Source organism: Pleurodeles waltl, chromosome 5 (genome assembly GCF_031143425.1).
Source record: "Pleurodeles waltl isolate 20211129_DDA chromosome 5, aPleWal1.hap1.20221129, whole genome shotgun sequence".
In the NCBI taxonomy this organism is placed as follows: Eukaryota; Metazoa; Chordata; class Amphibia; order Caudata; family Salamandridae; genus Pleurodeles; species Pleurodeles waltl.
The window spans coordinates 1138773980-1138789105 of NC_090444.1; the positions used below are offsets into that span (position 1 = coordinate 1138773980).

The 15126-nt window shown below is 45.2% G+C and overlaps 1 protein-coding gene across 1 annotated transcript in view; it reads right to left on the reverse strand.

Moving 5' to 3' along the window:
• FAM162B (family with sequence similarity 162 member B) overlaps positions 1-15126 on the reverse strand; it is an 81137-nt gene that overhangs the window by 15307 nt on the left and 50704 nt on the right. The window lies entirely within an intron of this gene.

Sequence of the window (15126 nt, forward strand, 5' to 3'; positions counted from 1 at the left end):
CCATAGCCTTCTTCAGATCCATAGCAAACACCCTTTGGTTAGGGGCCAAAGGGAGCAGCTATCTTGAGCATGTAGAACAGGTATCTAACATTAGGGGAATCACTGTGGCTTAGAAAAATCTTCTTTGTTGTGGGTGGATTTTGGGTAGTATTATCGTAGGAGTGTCATCTGCTATAGATTTGCCCTGAACTTTGTAACTGATGTTTAGCATTAATAATAGTCTGTATGATGTTTTATCAAGCATGATGGCAGGGTTCCTGAAGGGATACTATTATGAAGCTTTGATTCCAAAATATCATGTAAGCCACATAAAATGCTGTGGGTATTCAGTAAGCCCTGGGTGTCTTTCCTTTCGGTGGTTCAGTTATTTCTTAATTTTCATATTGTCCGAAGGGTCTCTCAAATTTCTGTCTGGCTTGGCAGAAGGGGAATCTCTTTTGCCTTGTCTAAGTATTTTCATATATCCTGTTTGTCTGCTATCTTTCTTTTCTTTTAGCATTCAGCTCAAAGTAGCACCAAGAGAACACATGCTTAATGTTAGTTGTGTATGTGTATCTTGTCAAGTGTCTTCCTGAAATCCGGTGATTGGACCCCTCTTAGTTCCGTCTTGTTCAACCAGGCTGAGTTCGTATAGTCTCATCTCACTCAATACGCTTAATGGCCATGTAGTATCTGTGATCCAAGAATCACACTACTATCAGCAATTGAGCAACTAAACCCTTCCTATCAAATATCAGCAATTGTGCAACTAAACCCTGTAGGAAAGTACCCTCTTTTTAGCATGTTACCCCCAATTTCTGCCTGATGTCAGTGTGGTTTTGACTGTGTCACTGGGATCCTGCTAGTCAGGACCCCAGTGCTTATGGTTTGTGGCCTGCTTGTCAGTGTGTTTCACTGTTTTCTAAATTGTCACTGGAGTCCTGCTAATCAGAACTACAGTGCTCATGCTCTCTCTGTTTCTAAATTTGTCACTACATACAGGTGACTCAGTATTTCAATCCAAATTGGCATACTGGTCCCCCTTATAAGTCCCTAGTATATGGTACATAGGTACACAGGGCATTGGGTTTCCAGGGGATCCTTATGGGCTGCAGCATTTCTTTTGTCACCCATAAGGAGCCCATACAAAGGCTTCTACAGGACTGCCGTTGCAGCCTGTGTGAAATAGTGCATGCACTATTTCACAGCCATTTTCACTGCACCAGGCCACTTCTAAGTTACCTATATAGCAAGTCTTCCACCCCTGAAGGCTGGATGCAAAGTACTTGTGTGTGAGGGCACCCCTGCACTAGCAGAGGTGCTCCCACATCGTCCCGGCCCATTTTCCCGGACTTCGTGAGTGCGGGGATGCCATGTTAAGTGTGCATTGCACATAGGTCAATACCTATGTACAGCTTCACGATAGTAACTGAATATGGCCAAGTAAGGTGTCTAACAAATGGGAATTGTACCCCAATACTGATTCCAGTATTGGTTGCACAATCCAATCAACTCTGTGGGCTCCACAGTGGACTCCCATTACTGCCCTACCAGCCTTCTGAGGTTTTCACTGCAGCCCCAGCTGCTGCCACCTCTGCTACCTCACAGACAGGCTTCTGCGCTCCTGGGGCTTGAGCAGCTCAATTCCAGGAAGACAGAACAATGCATTTCCTTTAGGAGAGGGGTGTTATACCCTCTCCCTTTGGAAATAGGTGTTACAGGCATGGGAGGGGTATCCTCCCAGAGCCTCTGGAAATGCTTTGAAGGGCACAGATGGTGCCCTCCTTGCATAATCCAGTCTACACTAGTTAAGGGACCCCCAGTCCCTGCTCTGGCACGAAACTGGACAAAGGAAAGGGGAGTGACCACTCCCCTGTTAATCACCCCCCCTGGGGTGGTGCCCAGAGCTCCTCCAGAGTGTCCCTGGGTTCTGCCATCTTGTTTTCAGGTTGGTCAGGGAACTCTGGGAGCATCTGAGTGGCCAGTGCCAGCAGGGGAAGTCAGAGACCCCTCCTGATAGGTGCTTACCTGGTTATGTGATCAATCCCCCTCTCACGGTTATTTAGGGTCTCTCCTCTGGGTGTTTCTTCAGATTTGGATTGCAATACTCCAGCAGGAATCCTCTGCATCCTTTACTTCATCTTCTACAGACGGATTAACCGCTGACTACTCCAGGAACTCTACAAAACTGCAACAAAGAAGCAAAGACGACTTCTGCAACATTGTATCTTCAGCTCCTGCCAGCAACTGCAACAGTTTCCAGGTTGTGCATCCTCCGAGGACTGCCTGTCTTCAGCCTGCACCAGAAGAACCAAAGGAATCTCCTGTGTAGTGACTGAGTCACTTCCCTGCTTCAGCAGGCACCTCTCTGCAGTGACGACCGGTGGCTTGAGTCCCCTCTCCAGACAACAGGCGTGGATATAGTAACATGGATTGTAGACTAAAGTGACTTCGACAGTCCTAACGTCCAGCTGTCCTACTTTGGTGGAGGTAAGAGCTTGCCTTCCAGTGCAAGACCATACCCCCATGCCCTGCATGACTTGCAGTTGCCAAGGCTTGTGAGCAATCGTCCTAGAAGTTCTTGGGGAACAGCACAGCTTGGGGCCACCAGCACTCCATCCTGTGACGCACAGCTTCTTGAGTGGTTATCTAGCGGCGTGGGAATCCTTTGTGTCGTGCTGCGTGGGCCTCCATTTGCACCTTCTTTGTACCCATGCTGTGGGACTCCTGGGCATGCTGCCTGGTCTTCTGAGGGCTTTCTGAGTTGCTGAGAGCCCCATCTGTCTCCCCCTCCTGGGTAGAGGCCACTAGATCACTCCTGGTCCTCGGCAGCGCCATTTTATGCTAACCGCAAGCTTAGCGTCTGCCAAGGCTTGTTGGCGGAGTCCAGCGACACAAATCAGACTGCATTCATCCATCCAAAGTAGGACATCTCCTGCACCAACCAGGAACCTGCATCTGTCTTCTTTGGTGCAATAGTGACTTTGGGGATCATTCCGACCCTGGCGGTCATAGACCGCCAGGGCCGGGGACCGCGGATGCACCGCCAACAGGCTGGCGGTGCATCCAGGCCAATTCTGACCGCGGCGGTAAAGCCGCGGTCAGAAAAGGGAAACCGGCGGTTTCCCGCCGGTTTTCCCCTGGCCTGAGGAATCCTCCATGGCGGCGCTGCAGGCAGCGCCGCCATGGGGATTCCGACCCCCTTCCCGCCAGCCTGGTTCTGGCGGTTTTGACCGCCAGAACCTTGCTGGCGGGAACGGGTGTCGTGGGGCCCCTGGGGGCCCCTGCAGTGCCCATGCCAATGGCATGGGCACTGCAGGGGCCCCCTAACAGGGCTCCACAAAGATTTTCAGTGTCTGGATAGCAGACACTGAAAATCGCGACGGGTGCAACTGCACCCGTCGCACCCTTTCCACTCCGCCGGCTCCATTTGGAGCCGGCATCCTCGTGCAAGGGTGTTTCCCGCTGGGCGGGCGGGCGGCCTTCTGGCGGTCGCCCGCAGGCCCAGTAGGAAACTCAGAATTACTGCGGCGGTCTTTTGACCGCGCTGCGGTATTCTGTCGGGGGAACTTTGGCGGGCGGCCTCCGCCGCCCGCCGAAGTCAGAATGACCCCCTTTGTCTTCTCATCAGTGGTTCTTCTTTTGCACCTTCATCCGGGTTAGCAGGGGCTCCTGTTCTCCCGGGACTCTTCAGTGCTGCTTAGACTTGGTCCCTTTCTTCCACAGGTCTTCAGGTCCAGGAATCCATTGTTGGTGTCTTGCAGTCGCCTCTGTTTCTTGCATTATCTTCTATCACGACTTCTAGTGTATTTTAGGAAACTTGGGGCCAGAAGTAGGTAGGATCCAAATTGCGAGTTGCAATTTGCGAGTCCCAGCGACTCGCAAATTGCAACTCGCAATTTGGAATGCAGAAAGGTGTCTCAGACACCTTCTGCGAGTATGTATGGGGTCGCAAAGACCCACCTCATTAATATTAATGAGGTGGGTCGCAATTTGCGACCCCATAGCGATTCAGGGCACTCACGGGGATGGTGGCCTGCTGGGAACAGCAGACCACCATGTCCGTGACTGCTTTTAAATAAAGCGTTTTTTTTTTTCAAAGTGTAACCCGTTTTCCTTAAAGGAAAACGAGCTGCACTTTGAAAAAAAAAACGAAACCTTTTGTTTCTGTATTTTTCAGGGCAGGTAGTGGTCCATTGGACCACTGCCTGCTCTGAAAAATTAATTTTTGTGCCAGACACAAAGGGGAAGGGGTCCCATGGGGACCCCTTCCCGTTTGCGCCTGGGTTACCATCCACTTCAAGTGGATGGTAACTGTGCTTTCATTTGCGACCGCAATCGCGGTCGTAAATGAAAATGCATACCAGTGCGACTCGCAAATAGGAAGGGAACACCCCTTCCTATTTGCGACTTGGAAATGCATTTTGCAAGTCGGTTCCGACTCGCAAAATGCATTTCTACATCTCAAAGTGGCTTTAGTGACTCGCAAACGGCAATTTTCGCCATTTGTGACTCGCTAAAGCTTTGCTACATCTGGCCCTTGGTGTGTGTTACTCCTGCTTTCCTGGGCTCTGGGGTGGGGTCTGTTACTTATCTTTGGTGTTTTCTTACACTCTCAGCGCCCCTCTACACACTACACTTGCCTAGGTGGGAAACTGACTTTCGCATTCCACTATTTTAGTGTATGGTTTGTGTTCCTCCTAGGCCCATTGCAACGTATTGTGGTTTTCACTATTTGCACTGTTTTTGTACTGTGTACTTACCTGTTTTTGGTTACTAGTGTATATGTTGTGTAATTTACTTACCTCCTAATGGAGTATAGTCTTCAAAGTATTTTTGGCCTTGTGTTACTAAAATAAAGTACCTTTGTTTTTGTAACACTAAGTATTGTCTTTCATATGTGTGAGTACTTTGTGACTGCAGTGGTATTGCAAGAGCTTTGCATGTTTCCTAGTTCAGCCTTGGCTGCTCTTCGTACAGCTATCTCTAGATAGCCTGGCTTCTAGACACTGACTACATTTCACTAATTAGGGATAACTGGACCTGGTATAAGGTGCAAGTACCTTTGGTACCCACTAGAAACCCTTCCTATCAAACTGCTCACTGACCATTACAGCCTCTCTCTCCATTCATGCTCACAATGTTGTTTGCCTTCCGGTCTTCAGCCCTCGATCTTTCCCATTGTCAGGAATCCCCAAGGTGCCTCCTGCGTTATCTGTCAGCATCCCCAGGGATTAGGGTTAAAGCATATCTCTGTTCTTTGTTAAACCTTCATGTTTCTAAGTAAACATAATGTGCTGTGTTACACAATTGGTTTTATCAATGCTTGGTTTGCCAATGCTTGTTTGCTAATGTGAGCGGGTGTAGACGTGCTTCTAATTGGGTGTGGTGTACACATGTGCTTCTAATTGGGCGTGGTAACTCATCCTCATGTGGAAACTCAACTGCTTTCCTGATTGGCTATAAATAGCAGAGTGAAGCATGCCTCCCTGCTTGGCTTTGTTTTGCTCCATGATCTCAGCATCTGATTTGGCAGTCCAGCCCCTGCTGTCATACTCGTATTCAGGACTTTTGGGGCAATTCTTTTCTTCGTTCCTGTACCAGCTGACACCAGGCATTCCTCCAGCACTCTGGAAAAGACTGCAGCTAAGTGATAGTATTCTCCAGGGAGTTCGTTCTTTGAGCGCCGCACTTTCCTAGAACAGCTGGTGTATTTCAGACCTCGTATTTTGGCAGAGTGCTTATCTTGAAGAGACAAATGCATTTCTGAACATTCTCCGTAATTATTGTAGTTACTTGCCTAAATGTGCTTCAGGAAATCTGCTTAAGCTCAAGTACTACAAAAAGTGGCAGTGAAATTTTAAAAGAGCATTTACGTGACTTTCGTTCTCTAATAGCATAACTCTTGGATTTAAATTGTATCATTCATGCCTGTGTTTCAGGTTTGAGGAATTTGCTTATGAAGGGTTTTTCACACACACAGTGAAACCAAACCAAACTGTGCCACCCTAACTGTTTAAACCCAGAGTGGACATTGGTATTTCTTGGATTGTTTTTGTTCTTTTTAGTTTAACCCTATGAATGCAGGAAAGTTATACGTGATATAATTAATGCCCTTGTTAGTCTTTCTTGTGCATGATAAGTGCAACCAGAGTTCTAATTGTAGTGTGCAACAGTGAATCTCTGTGAAGCCAGCCCTAGTGTCACAGTACTTATTGTTATGGTACTCAGTTTGGGTTTTTGGTAATGCAGTGTTATTAATTGTGCCAGCAGTTATTATTATCCAAGAAAAGTGCTGAAGCATCCCAGTGTTCTTCTACCGCTCCCGTGCCCATATCAGAAAGAGAGATTCAGTTTCAAGGAAGTTGAGTGTACTAACTCTACTATCACTCTGTCAACAACGACCTGCCCCTGAAGATACAGGGTGCCTGGCTGGACCAGCAAGACGTGGCAGTGTTTTGTCTTTTTCTCTTCCACTCCCACTCCCCCTTTTCTTTTGGCACACCTGCTGGGGTTTCTGTGTCCACCAGAAAGTGCAGAGAGGTGTTCCAGGAGGTCGGGGGCATACCATCACCCCTGCAGACATCCTGCTTTTCGGGTGAGTGGCCCCATCTCAACACCCATCTTCTTCTCTTGGGGTGTTGTTCCCTTTGTTGTTTCCTACTTCTCCTAGTCCCAGACCTCTTTAGAATTGTCAAAAATAGTGCTGTGTCATTATTCAGTATCTGAAGGTGCACATGGAAAGAATGTGTGACGCACACTCCTAAGTATCTCAACTTACACTTGACCTTTATAAAGATAGAGGTTGCTGCTGCACTGCTCGGGTGTCTTTAAAGAATATCTTAAATTTGGTATTCTCAACAACATAGTAGCCTGTCTCCCTTGATCTCCGCAAACTTATATCTCTGTAATTCAGCAGGCATGATCCTACTGTTGTCGGGGGTCATTTGGGGATCGGGTGGCATTCCACTTATCTGTGTGCTCTTGCCATGGCATACAAGTTGGAGAGACAATGAAATAAAATTTGCTGCGTCAACCTCTTGTCCAGGAAAGTTACCAAATCGGGTCCTTCTATGCTCCTGGGCAATATATCCCCACATATATATTATTGAAATTGGATTAGCCATCTTAATCTTCCTCCCTGTATTTCAGAACAGTAGCATGGTCAGTGAGGTTGATTAACTGTTCCTTAAACGTGTCAGAGCTCAGCTGGCTCTGTCCGTTAGTTTTTATTGGTCATCATGCAGTAAACTCATGTCCACAACTACTGAGTCGGTCTAATTTTCTACTGCTTCCCTTGTGGCTAAAATGGCCTTAAATATTTTAGCTAATCTGTCCTGTGGCTGTATTTTCACTGTGTCTTGCCCAGCTATTATTTCCATATTTATTGGCTTATGGGTTTACCTGATTGAATAGCCTTCTTGCATGATGCCTTGACTTTTTGTGGATTTATACTTGCCCCAGTTAGCAGGTAATTTTCTGCACAAGTTAGTGGTGCAAGTCTGTGATGACCTGTGTTTTTGAAGGTTCAAGAGGGCTCTGCCAGTCACACTAGCGATGCAAGTCTATGAATCCCTGTGTTTTTGAAGGTTCAAGAGGGCTCTGCCAGTTGCACTAGTGGTGCCATTTTACCACTTCAAATACTTCCACATTGTATAGCACCTTGGAACAAAGAGGAGTCACTCTTTTGTTGTATTGTACAAAGACTTAATTTTGACTCTACAGACCTTTCTTACTCTTGATTCTTGGATCACCCCTATTGTGGCAGGTCCTAGGCCATAGAGACCATCATTTCCATGAGAAAAATGTTTACTGTGCTCTCGCTTCAGGAGGAGTCATATTGGAGAGAGTAGGTCAACTGCCCAAAGCATCAAGCATAGGACTCCCTAAACCTAATAGCAACTTAACTACCAGTCGGCAAGGTCTTTCTTCCATCACTTTGCCCACCTCTCCCACTTCTAAGCCGAAGACCTGTAGGGGTGCTGTCTCAATTTCTCCTTAGTGTATGAGTGGGGACAAGGCAATTGCCTCCCTCAGCCTCCGTCCCAGGAAAGAGGTTCCACAGGCAATTAAAGATGCTGGTACCAGGAGTTCCTGAAAAGCTGTGCTGCTAACTGCAATCTCATCATAGGTCATCTTTTATGAGGGCCCTCTGAACCAGTTCCAGGGCAACTTCCCTTCTGCACTCATTTGGGCTACTAGGTGGCCTCAGTTGTGTGGGGGCATTTCTCTCAGTGCTGCCACCACTGGGACAGCTTCACTTACTCACCAGTAAGTGCATGTCTCGCAGTCATATCTTTCAGCAAGGTCACTCATCAGCATCTTGCCCAGGCCAACTGCTACAGTGGTGAACCCTGAGGGAAGCATCCCAGTTGCTTTCTTCTGGTGCTAACAGCATATAGGACATGATGATCAGTTCATAGAGAGGAAGGATTCCACAAGGTAGCAAACTGCATGATATTTAGTACAGCATTTCTTCAGTTTGGGTGGCTGACAAAGAGCTCCAGATAAATTGGCCTGATTTAGAACTTGGTGGTTGGAATACTCTGTCACAAATGTGACAGATATCCCGTCCATAGTATTACGATCCCCATAGGATATAATGGGATTGTGATAAGGCAGATGGGATATCCGGATCAGATGGGATACAGGGTATTACCCCCCTCCAAGTCCTAAATCAGGCTCAAAGTCTTTCATGCCACTGGATGCTCACTATGACCCCCGAATGTCAGTTGTTTCTAATGTAGAATTAAAGCCTAAAACCATTAAGAAAACACAACTTTTCTGAGAAGCAAAAAGATGTAAGTGAAACACCTAAATTACCAATAAGAACAACTTTGAAAGTAAAGCTGTTCCAATGTGTAACCTAGGTCTTACAAGCTGTAGTTTGTCCTATACATGACCCTTAAGTAAAATTTTAAGAAAAATGATTACGGAGGGGCCTCCATTACAAAGATGCCAATTCATAAAGAATCACTGAAAGTCAAAAATCGATGAATTGTAGGTTTCCTAATGTTTTTCATAGATTTCTGACATGTAGGGAATTCACAATGATACTCAGGGGCAATTGATTTATATCACACAGTTTAATGCCTAGTCCTACTACTCTATATTAACTTGTGCAGTAACTAAAGGGAGGGGGCAAGCAGTCTCCCTCCCGGGCCAATATTGGCCGGCTGTGCCCTAATTAGGGCTCAACAGTTGGGTACAGGTATTGCAGTATTGTTCTATATTTTTCTTAAAGAATGATAACCTCCAAACCTTATATATATATGTGGGTGTATCTATATATAGATAAGTATCTATATATAGATATATGCTACTGGCATTTGCCAGTAGGTAGTTTTAGTTCGTAGCTAGTTTCCAAGGACGGAGCATTTTTTGTTTTGCCTATAACTTTGGCGCTGCTTGACAAAGCTTCACGAAATTTTCATAACATATACTTAGGTCAGTTCAGCTGCTGTCTTGAAAGTTTCAGGGTGATACGTCAAGCAGGGGCTGAGGAAAAGGGGGGCCCCCAAATGTATTTTCCCCATTCATTTTTCAATAGGGTCTTTCGACACACCTTCAGCCTAAACTGCTGAACAGAATACACCAAATTTGGCAGGAAGCTAGATCCTGTTCCACAGATTACACTTTTTGTGGTTTGGTGTTAATCTGTTCAGTAGTTTTGGAGTAATTTATGGCCAAAAAATATAGATATGTAGGGAGGCCGAACTTCAGCAGATCCAGACCTGCAAATCTGGGGGGAAAGCAAGGCCCTGATTGGCTGGCCGCAACCTGACAGAAAAGTTGCAGCTGCCATTTTGTTTGTCGCATCATCTCAGGGGTGGGAAACGAAGAGTGCAAAAACACATATGGGGTCAGGATACAGGTATCTTGACCACATAGGACACATAGAGGGGTCCTGGGCCCCGTTGTGGGCAAAGAATTGCCCAATTAGTGTTTTTTCATCTGATGCATGAACCCGCAAATCCACTGGTGGATCCATGGTTCCAGAATTATAAAAAATTTTAAACCCACCCACTGCATCCAACCTGATGCTGCGCACGGCCAAAGGCAGTGTGCAGCCTGGGTGTGGGTGGATGCAGGAGGGTTGGCCGCTGAGCCTGGCCATAGGCCAGGCCTTGTGGCCAACTCCTGACATGCACGGCCAAAGGCCGTGAGTACCACTGGTTATATTTATGTCAGTGCGTGCAAATAAAACTATAGAAATTCACTGAAAAAAAACATACACTACAGGGACATTATAGCTAGGCTCTGAATTTCCTAGCACAAAACCAAGGTAACTATAACTTGCGCCTTTGCCATGCACAGCTCATTATTCTGCATATTACATCATTGATGACACTTTCTATGGCATCATTGATAATATTACTGCAACATTTGCAATAAAATTATTGATGAGAAAACTGTGCATGGTGGGGGCGCAAGTTATAGTTACCTTAGGGTGCAAGTTATAGTTAATTGAGTTAACCAGAACTATAACTGCTGAATTGTTATGGTTTTGTGCAAGGAAATTCCGAACCTATCTATAACGTCCCTGTAACCTTTGTGTTTTTTCAGTGAAATTTTTTTTTTTGCTCACCTCAAATGTCTGTTTTTCTAGCAAAGTTTTTAAGCATAGGATTGGCACAGTGCCATCCATGCCGAGATAGAAAGCGACAAAGTATCCTTGCCAAGCTGTAAAATGACAAAAGTCTTTCACCACTCCAGGCTCAGTATTACAGCTTTAGACTGGTAAAATACCATCCAAGCCAACCTGGAATGAGCAAAAACATCCCCTGACACGTGTTTCGATGTCATTACATTTCTTCAGAGAGGTTTGGCTTTGTCCAGACACAAGGGAGCATCCAGTATAAGTCAAAACAACACCCTTTCATGGTCAGAGTCATGCACCCTGAAAGCATATTGTTTTGATATGTGTGTATATATATATACATATAGGTATATATATATATATCATTTTTGCTTACTACTGATACATTTGTGACTGCAATAGAGCACTTTTTTCACATGTACTTTACTAAAATGCTGCTTTCAGGTAGTGCTGGTTTCACTATTTGTGGAACAGTATTTTAAAAATATTTTTATAAGTTGGTGTTGCATTTTTATTGTGTGGTATCTTTTACTTATTTACTGTTTTGGTGATTGTTGGAAAATGGGTTATTGGTAAGGGCAGGTAGGTACCTACACCTAGCAACAAGCCACTAACCTCCACCTAGGTACAGTTAGGTCTCAGTAAATTAATCCCAGCTCAACCCTTGGTAGCTTGGCAACGAGCGTCAAGGCTTAACTTAGGAGACAGTGTGTAAAGCATTCAAATATCACAAAACAGTAATTAAATAAAACACAGGAAACAGTTTAAAAATCCAAAACCAATTTATAAAAATAGTTTATATTTTTATCTTTAAAATGACACAAAAAGGCTTAAAATCGGTTCAGGGGAACCGGAGATATGAATTTTTAAAGAATTATTACTTTTCTAGCGTTTAGAAACAAAAAGCACCAATCGGGTCATCTGGTTGCACCTCGACCGGGGCAAAGTCAAAGTTTCAGGCCGACCGCGATGGAGCCCTGCTCGGCTACAAGTCGCGGGAGGCCTCGGTTAAAAAGTTACCTTCTGACTTAGTCTTTATTTTGAAGTTTTTCTTCACCGGGACGAACCTGCCAGTTGAATCCAACCTCCTGGAGCCCTTGTCCGGATACGCGATGTGGGTTTCCTCGGTGGAGACTTTTACCTTCGGACTTAGTCGTTTTTTCGAGATGAAAATCCTTCGACCGGGGTAAACCTGGATCTTGATCCGACGTCCGTGGAGCCCTTCTCGGATACGATGGCTGGGAGGTCCCGGTCAACTTTTTACCTTCGGACTTAGTCTCTTTTTCGGATGTTTTTCTTTACCGGGACGAACCACGAAGTCAGGCCGGGTCGCGGTTGAGGCAAGCCGGCTAGAATTTCCGCGGCGGGTCGGTCCCTCTCTGGAGCTTTTTTACAAAATTTTTCAAATCTTCTCCAAACTTCTGGGGCTTCACCCAGATGTTCTTTTAAGGTTCTTTTGGGGTCCACAGCTCACCCCAAGGGTCCAGAAGTTCTGTGATGGTCCTTGGGGGGTGCGGACTTCAACTCCCAGAATGCACCTGGCGCAAACTCCTTTTTGGCCACTGGACAGTGGTCAGCTGGTCACTTTTTCAGGAGTTGGTGCAGGGGACTCTGGATAGCAATTTTTCACCTGTAGCAAACAGGGAGTCCCTCCTTGAACCAGTTGAAGCCAGGCAAAGTCCTTCTTGTGGTGAAGCCCAAGTGTGCAGCTGGTGCAGTCCTTCTGAGTGCAGGTTCCAGGTGCAGGCCAGGGGTCCAGTAGGGCAGTCCTTCTTCTCCTTTAGTTCCTTCTTCTTGAAATTTGGTGGGGATCTGAGGTGTGGGTGCAGGTCTGCCAGTTTTATCCTTGCTCCTGGGTGAAAAGCAGGGGGGCCCTGGTTCTCCAATCAGGGACAGGGTCGTCCCCCTGTGATGACCACTTCCTGGGAAGTGTGGCAAAAATCCATCCCAGAAGGCAACAGTCTCTAAAAATCCAACATGAATGAATCTGATTTTTGGAGGTTACATCTGGCTGAGCCCACCCACTGGTGTGGCTAAAAATCCTAAACACACCCCTCTCCTGCCCTCTCCTAATCTAATCAAGGGGGCACCTAATTGTCTGGGGTTGCAGGATGTGGGGGTGTTGCTGGGTGCTCCAAATGTCCTTCTCTGCCTTTGAAGACCAGTTTGGCAGCCCTCCCCCTTCCTGCCTCACCATCTGCTGAGGGGAGATTCTCTCCCCCAAGCATATTCCTTTGTGTGAAGCCAGGCCACTTCACACCTCATCAAGGCAGCCTGGCAGAAGCTGCTGCAGGCTGGCCAATCAGAGCACAGCAGCAAAAACAATGCAGAGCTGAAATTGGCAACTTTTTAGGTAAAGTCTAAACTTTTTACCTGAACAAGTTATATTAAATCCAACAACTGGAAGTTGTGGGATTTATTACAACAATTAATTTGATACCAAATTCTTGGTATGTAACATTTAAGGAGACTTTAAAATTTAAAATAAAGTCTGCCCATTCTAGCCTATGAAGGCCATTTACTTCAATGAGGGAAAAACGAATTTGGCTGTTTTTACCTCACCAGGGCTTATAAATCTATTTTTATAAAGTCCCTGCTTATAGTTACATGGCACCCAGCCCTAGGGGCACATAGGGCACACCTTAGGGGTGACTTATATGTAAAAATAAGGTAGTTTAAGACTTTGGAAGTACCTTTAATTCCAAAGTCGAATTTGCATATAACTTTAATTTAAAAGCAGCCAGCAAGGCAGGCTTGCTTTTAAAATGACACTGGGCACCTCAGCAGTGCACCTAGGTGTGCACCACCTATGCTGTGGTCCCTAAACCTACATGCCCTACCATATACTAGGGACTTATAGGTAGGTTAACTTAGCCAATTATAATTAGCCTAATTTGCATAACCATTTTACACAGAGCACAGGCCCTGGGACTGGTTAGCAGTACCCAGGGCACCATCAAAGTCAGGAAAACACCAGCAAAAAGAGGAAAATGGGGGCAAAAAGTTATGGGGCCTCTGCAATCAGCCCTGTTTTCTCACAGTGATATTACATGCTTCACACAAACCTGTCTCCTAAGTTAAGCCTGACTGCTCCTTTGCTAAGCTGCCTAGGGTTGAACAAGCATTACTTTATTGGGACTTGACTGGACGTGTTAGTACTAGGTGAGGGTAAATACCATTCCCTCACCTACCAATAATCCATTTTCCTGCAGCTATTAACATAATGTTTATTTAAACCTTGCGATTACCCACAAGGCTAAAAACAGTTTATCACCGAACCTTGTTCTTATAGGCTCCCAGGCTATTATGGCATGCAACTTAGACTGGCGAGTCAGCATCTTTCCCCCCTAAATTGGTGTCTTGGGAAAACCACTGAACACTGCTGTATCTGACACCTACAAGTCTTGGTAGTCAGCCCTGCCTCCTTCAGAGCCTAAGGTACTTCCTTTAGGTGGGCCAGGTGGTCTTCTCAGTTGTAACTGTAGACTGCCATGTTATCCAAGTAGGCAGCACTGAAGCCTTCCAGCCCAGTTACACTCAGCCTGACCTTCCAGTATATATTTCATATACTAATTTCCTTCCTTGCTTGGTGATACTGGCATTTCCATTCATTTTTATGCTAGTGATAAACTGCTACTTGATTTAACATCAATAAGTCTATTAAGACAGCTAATTGCATTTGCAGAATGTACAGCTGAAAATATTCTTTAAAAACATTTAGAAAACCAAACATTCAGTGCTTAGGGCACCTTTTAACATATCCTACTGGGCATGGTGGTTAACAAGGGACAAGGTTAGAGACTGTAAAATTAGCTTGGAATTACCTTGACCAATAATTTATCCTTTAAGTCTCTTAACCTTACTGAGAGGGCTAGTGTGAATTGTACTGGACTGGCCTTGTTGCAGTTTATTTTAATCACCCGTCAGTATTATTGCATGTGTCTGAATGTTAAACTACCATGAGTCAGAGGGCGTTGTCAAAATGACAGAGCTACATTAAAATGTTTCAATTGAGGGTATTTCTGTAGACCTAGGCTTGAGTGGTATAACATTAAACATGTGTCCAATTAATTTGTTTGGTATGCCCTCAATAGGACACAGTTGAGACTGCTTAAAGCTGTAATTTCTTGTCAAGCCTTGCTGTTTCTTTAAGATCTCTCTATCTGACGAGATGGCCCGCCAAAGGGCAAAAGATGTGGCCAAAACATAGTTTCTTCTGCTTTACCAGGTGTAAAGCATTTTAACTTGAACTGGAAATTAATTGTTATGTTAATTTCAGAATAGAGGATTACCAGTTAGAGAAAATTTGTAGTTTATTTTTGGACATGATTCATGATAAGAGGTGCAATTTATTTGCGTGTCCTTTACCCAGAACTCCCTTGTTTTCGTAAACTGCTTCTCAGTGAATGTTTGCTATAGATTGTTGAGATTTTAAATCCTCCTCAGAATTTTAATATAACACGCATTTGTATTCTAAGATTATCTTGTTCTATGAAATATTACCCAGTAAACAAATAAATGGCCTGTCCGAATGTGCTGAAGACAAG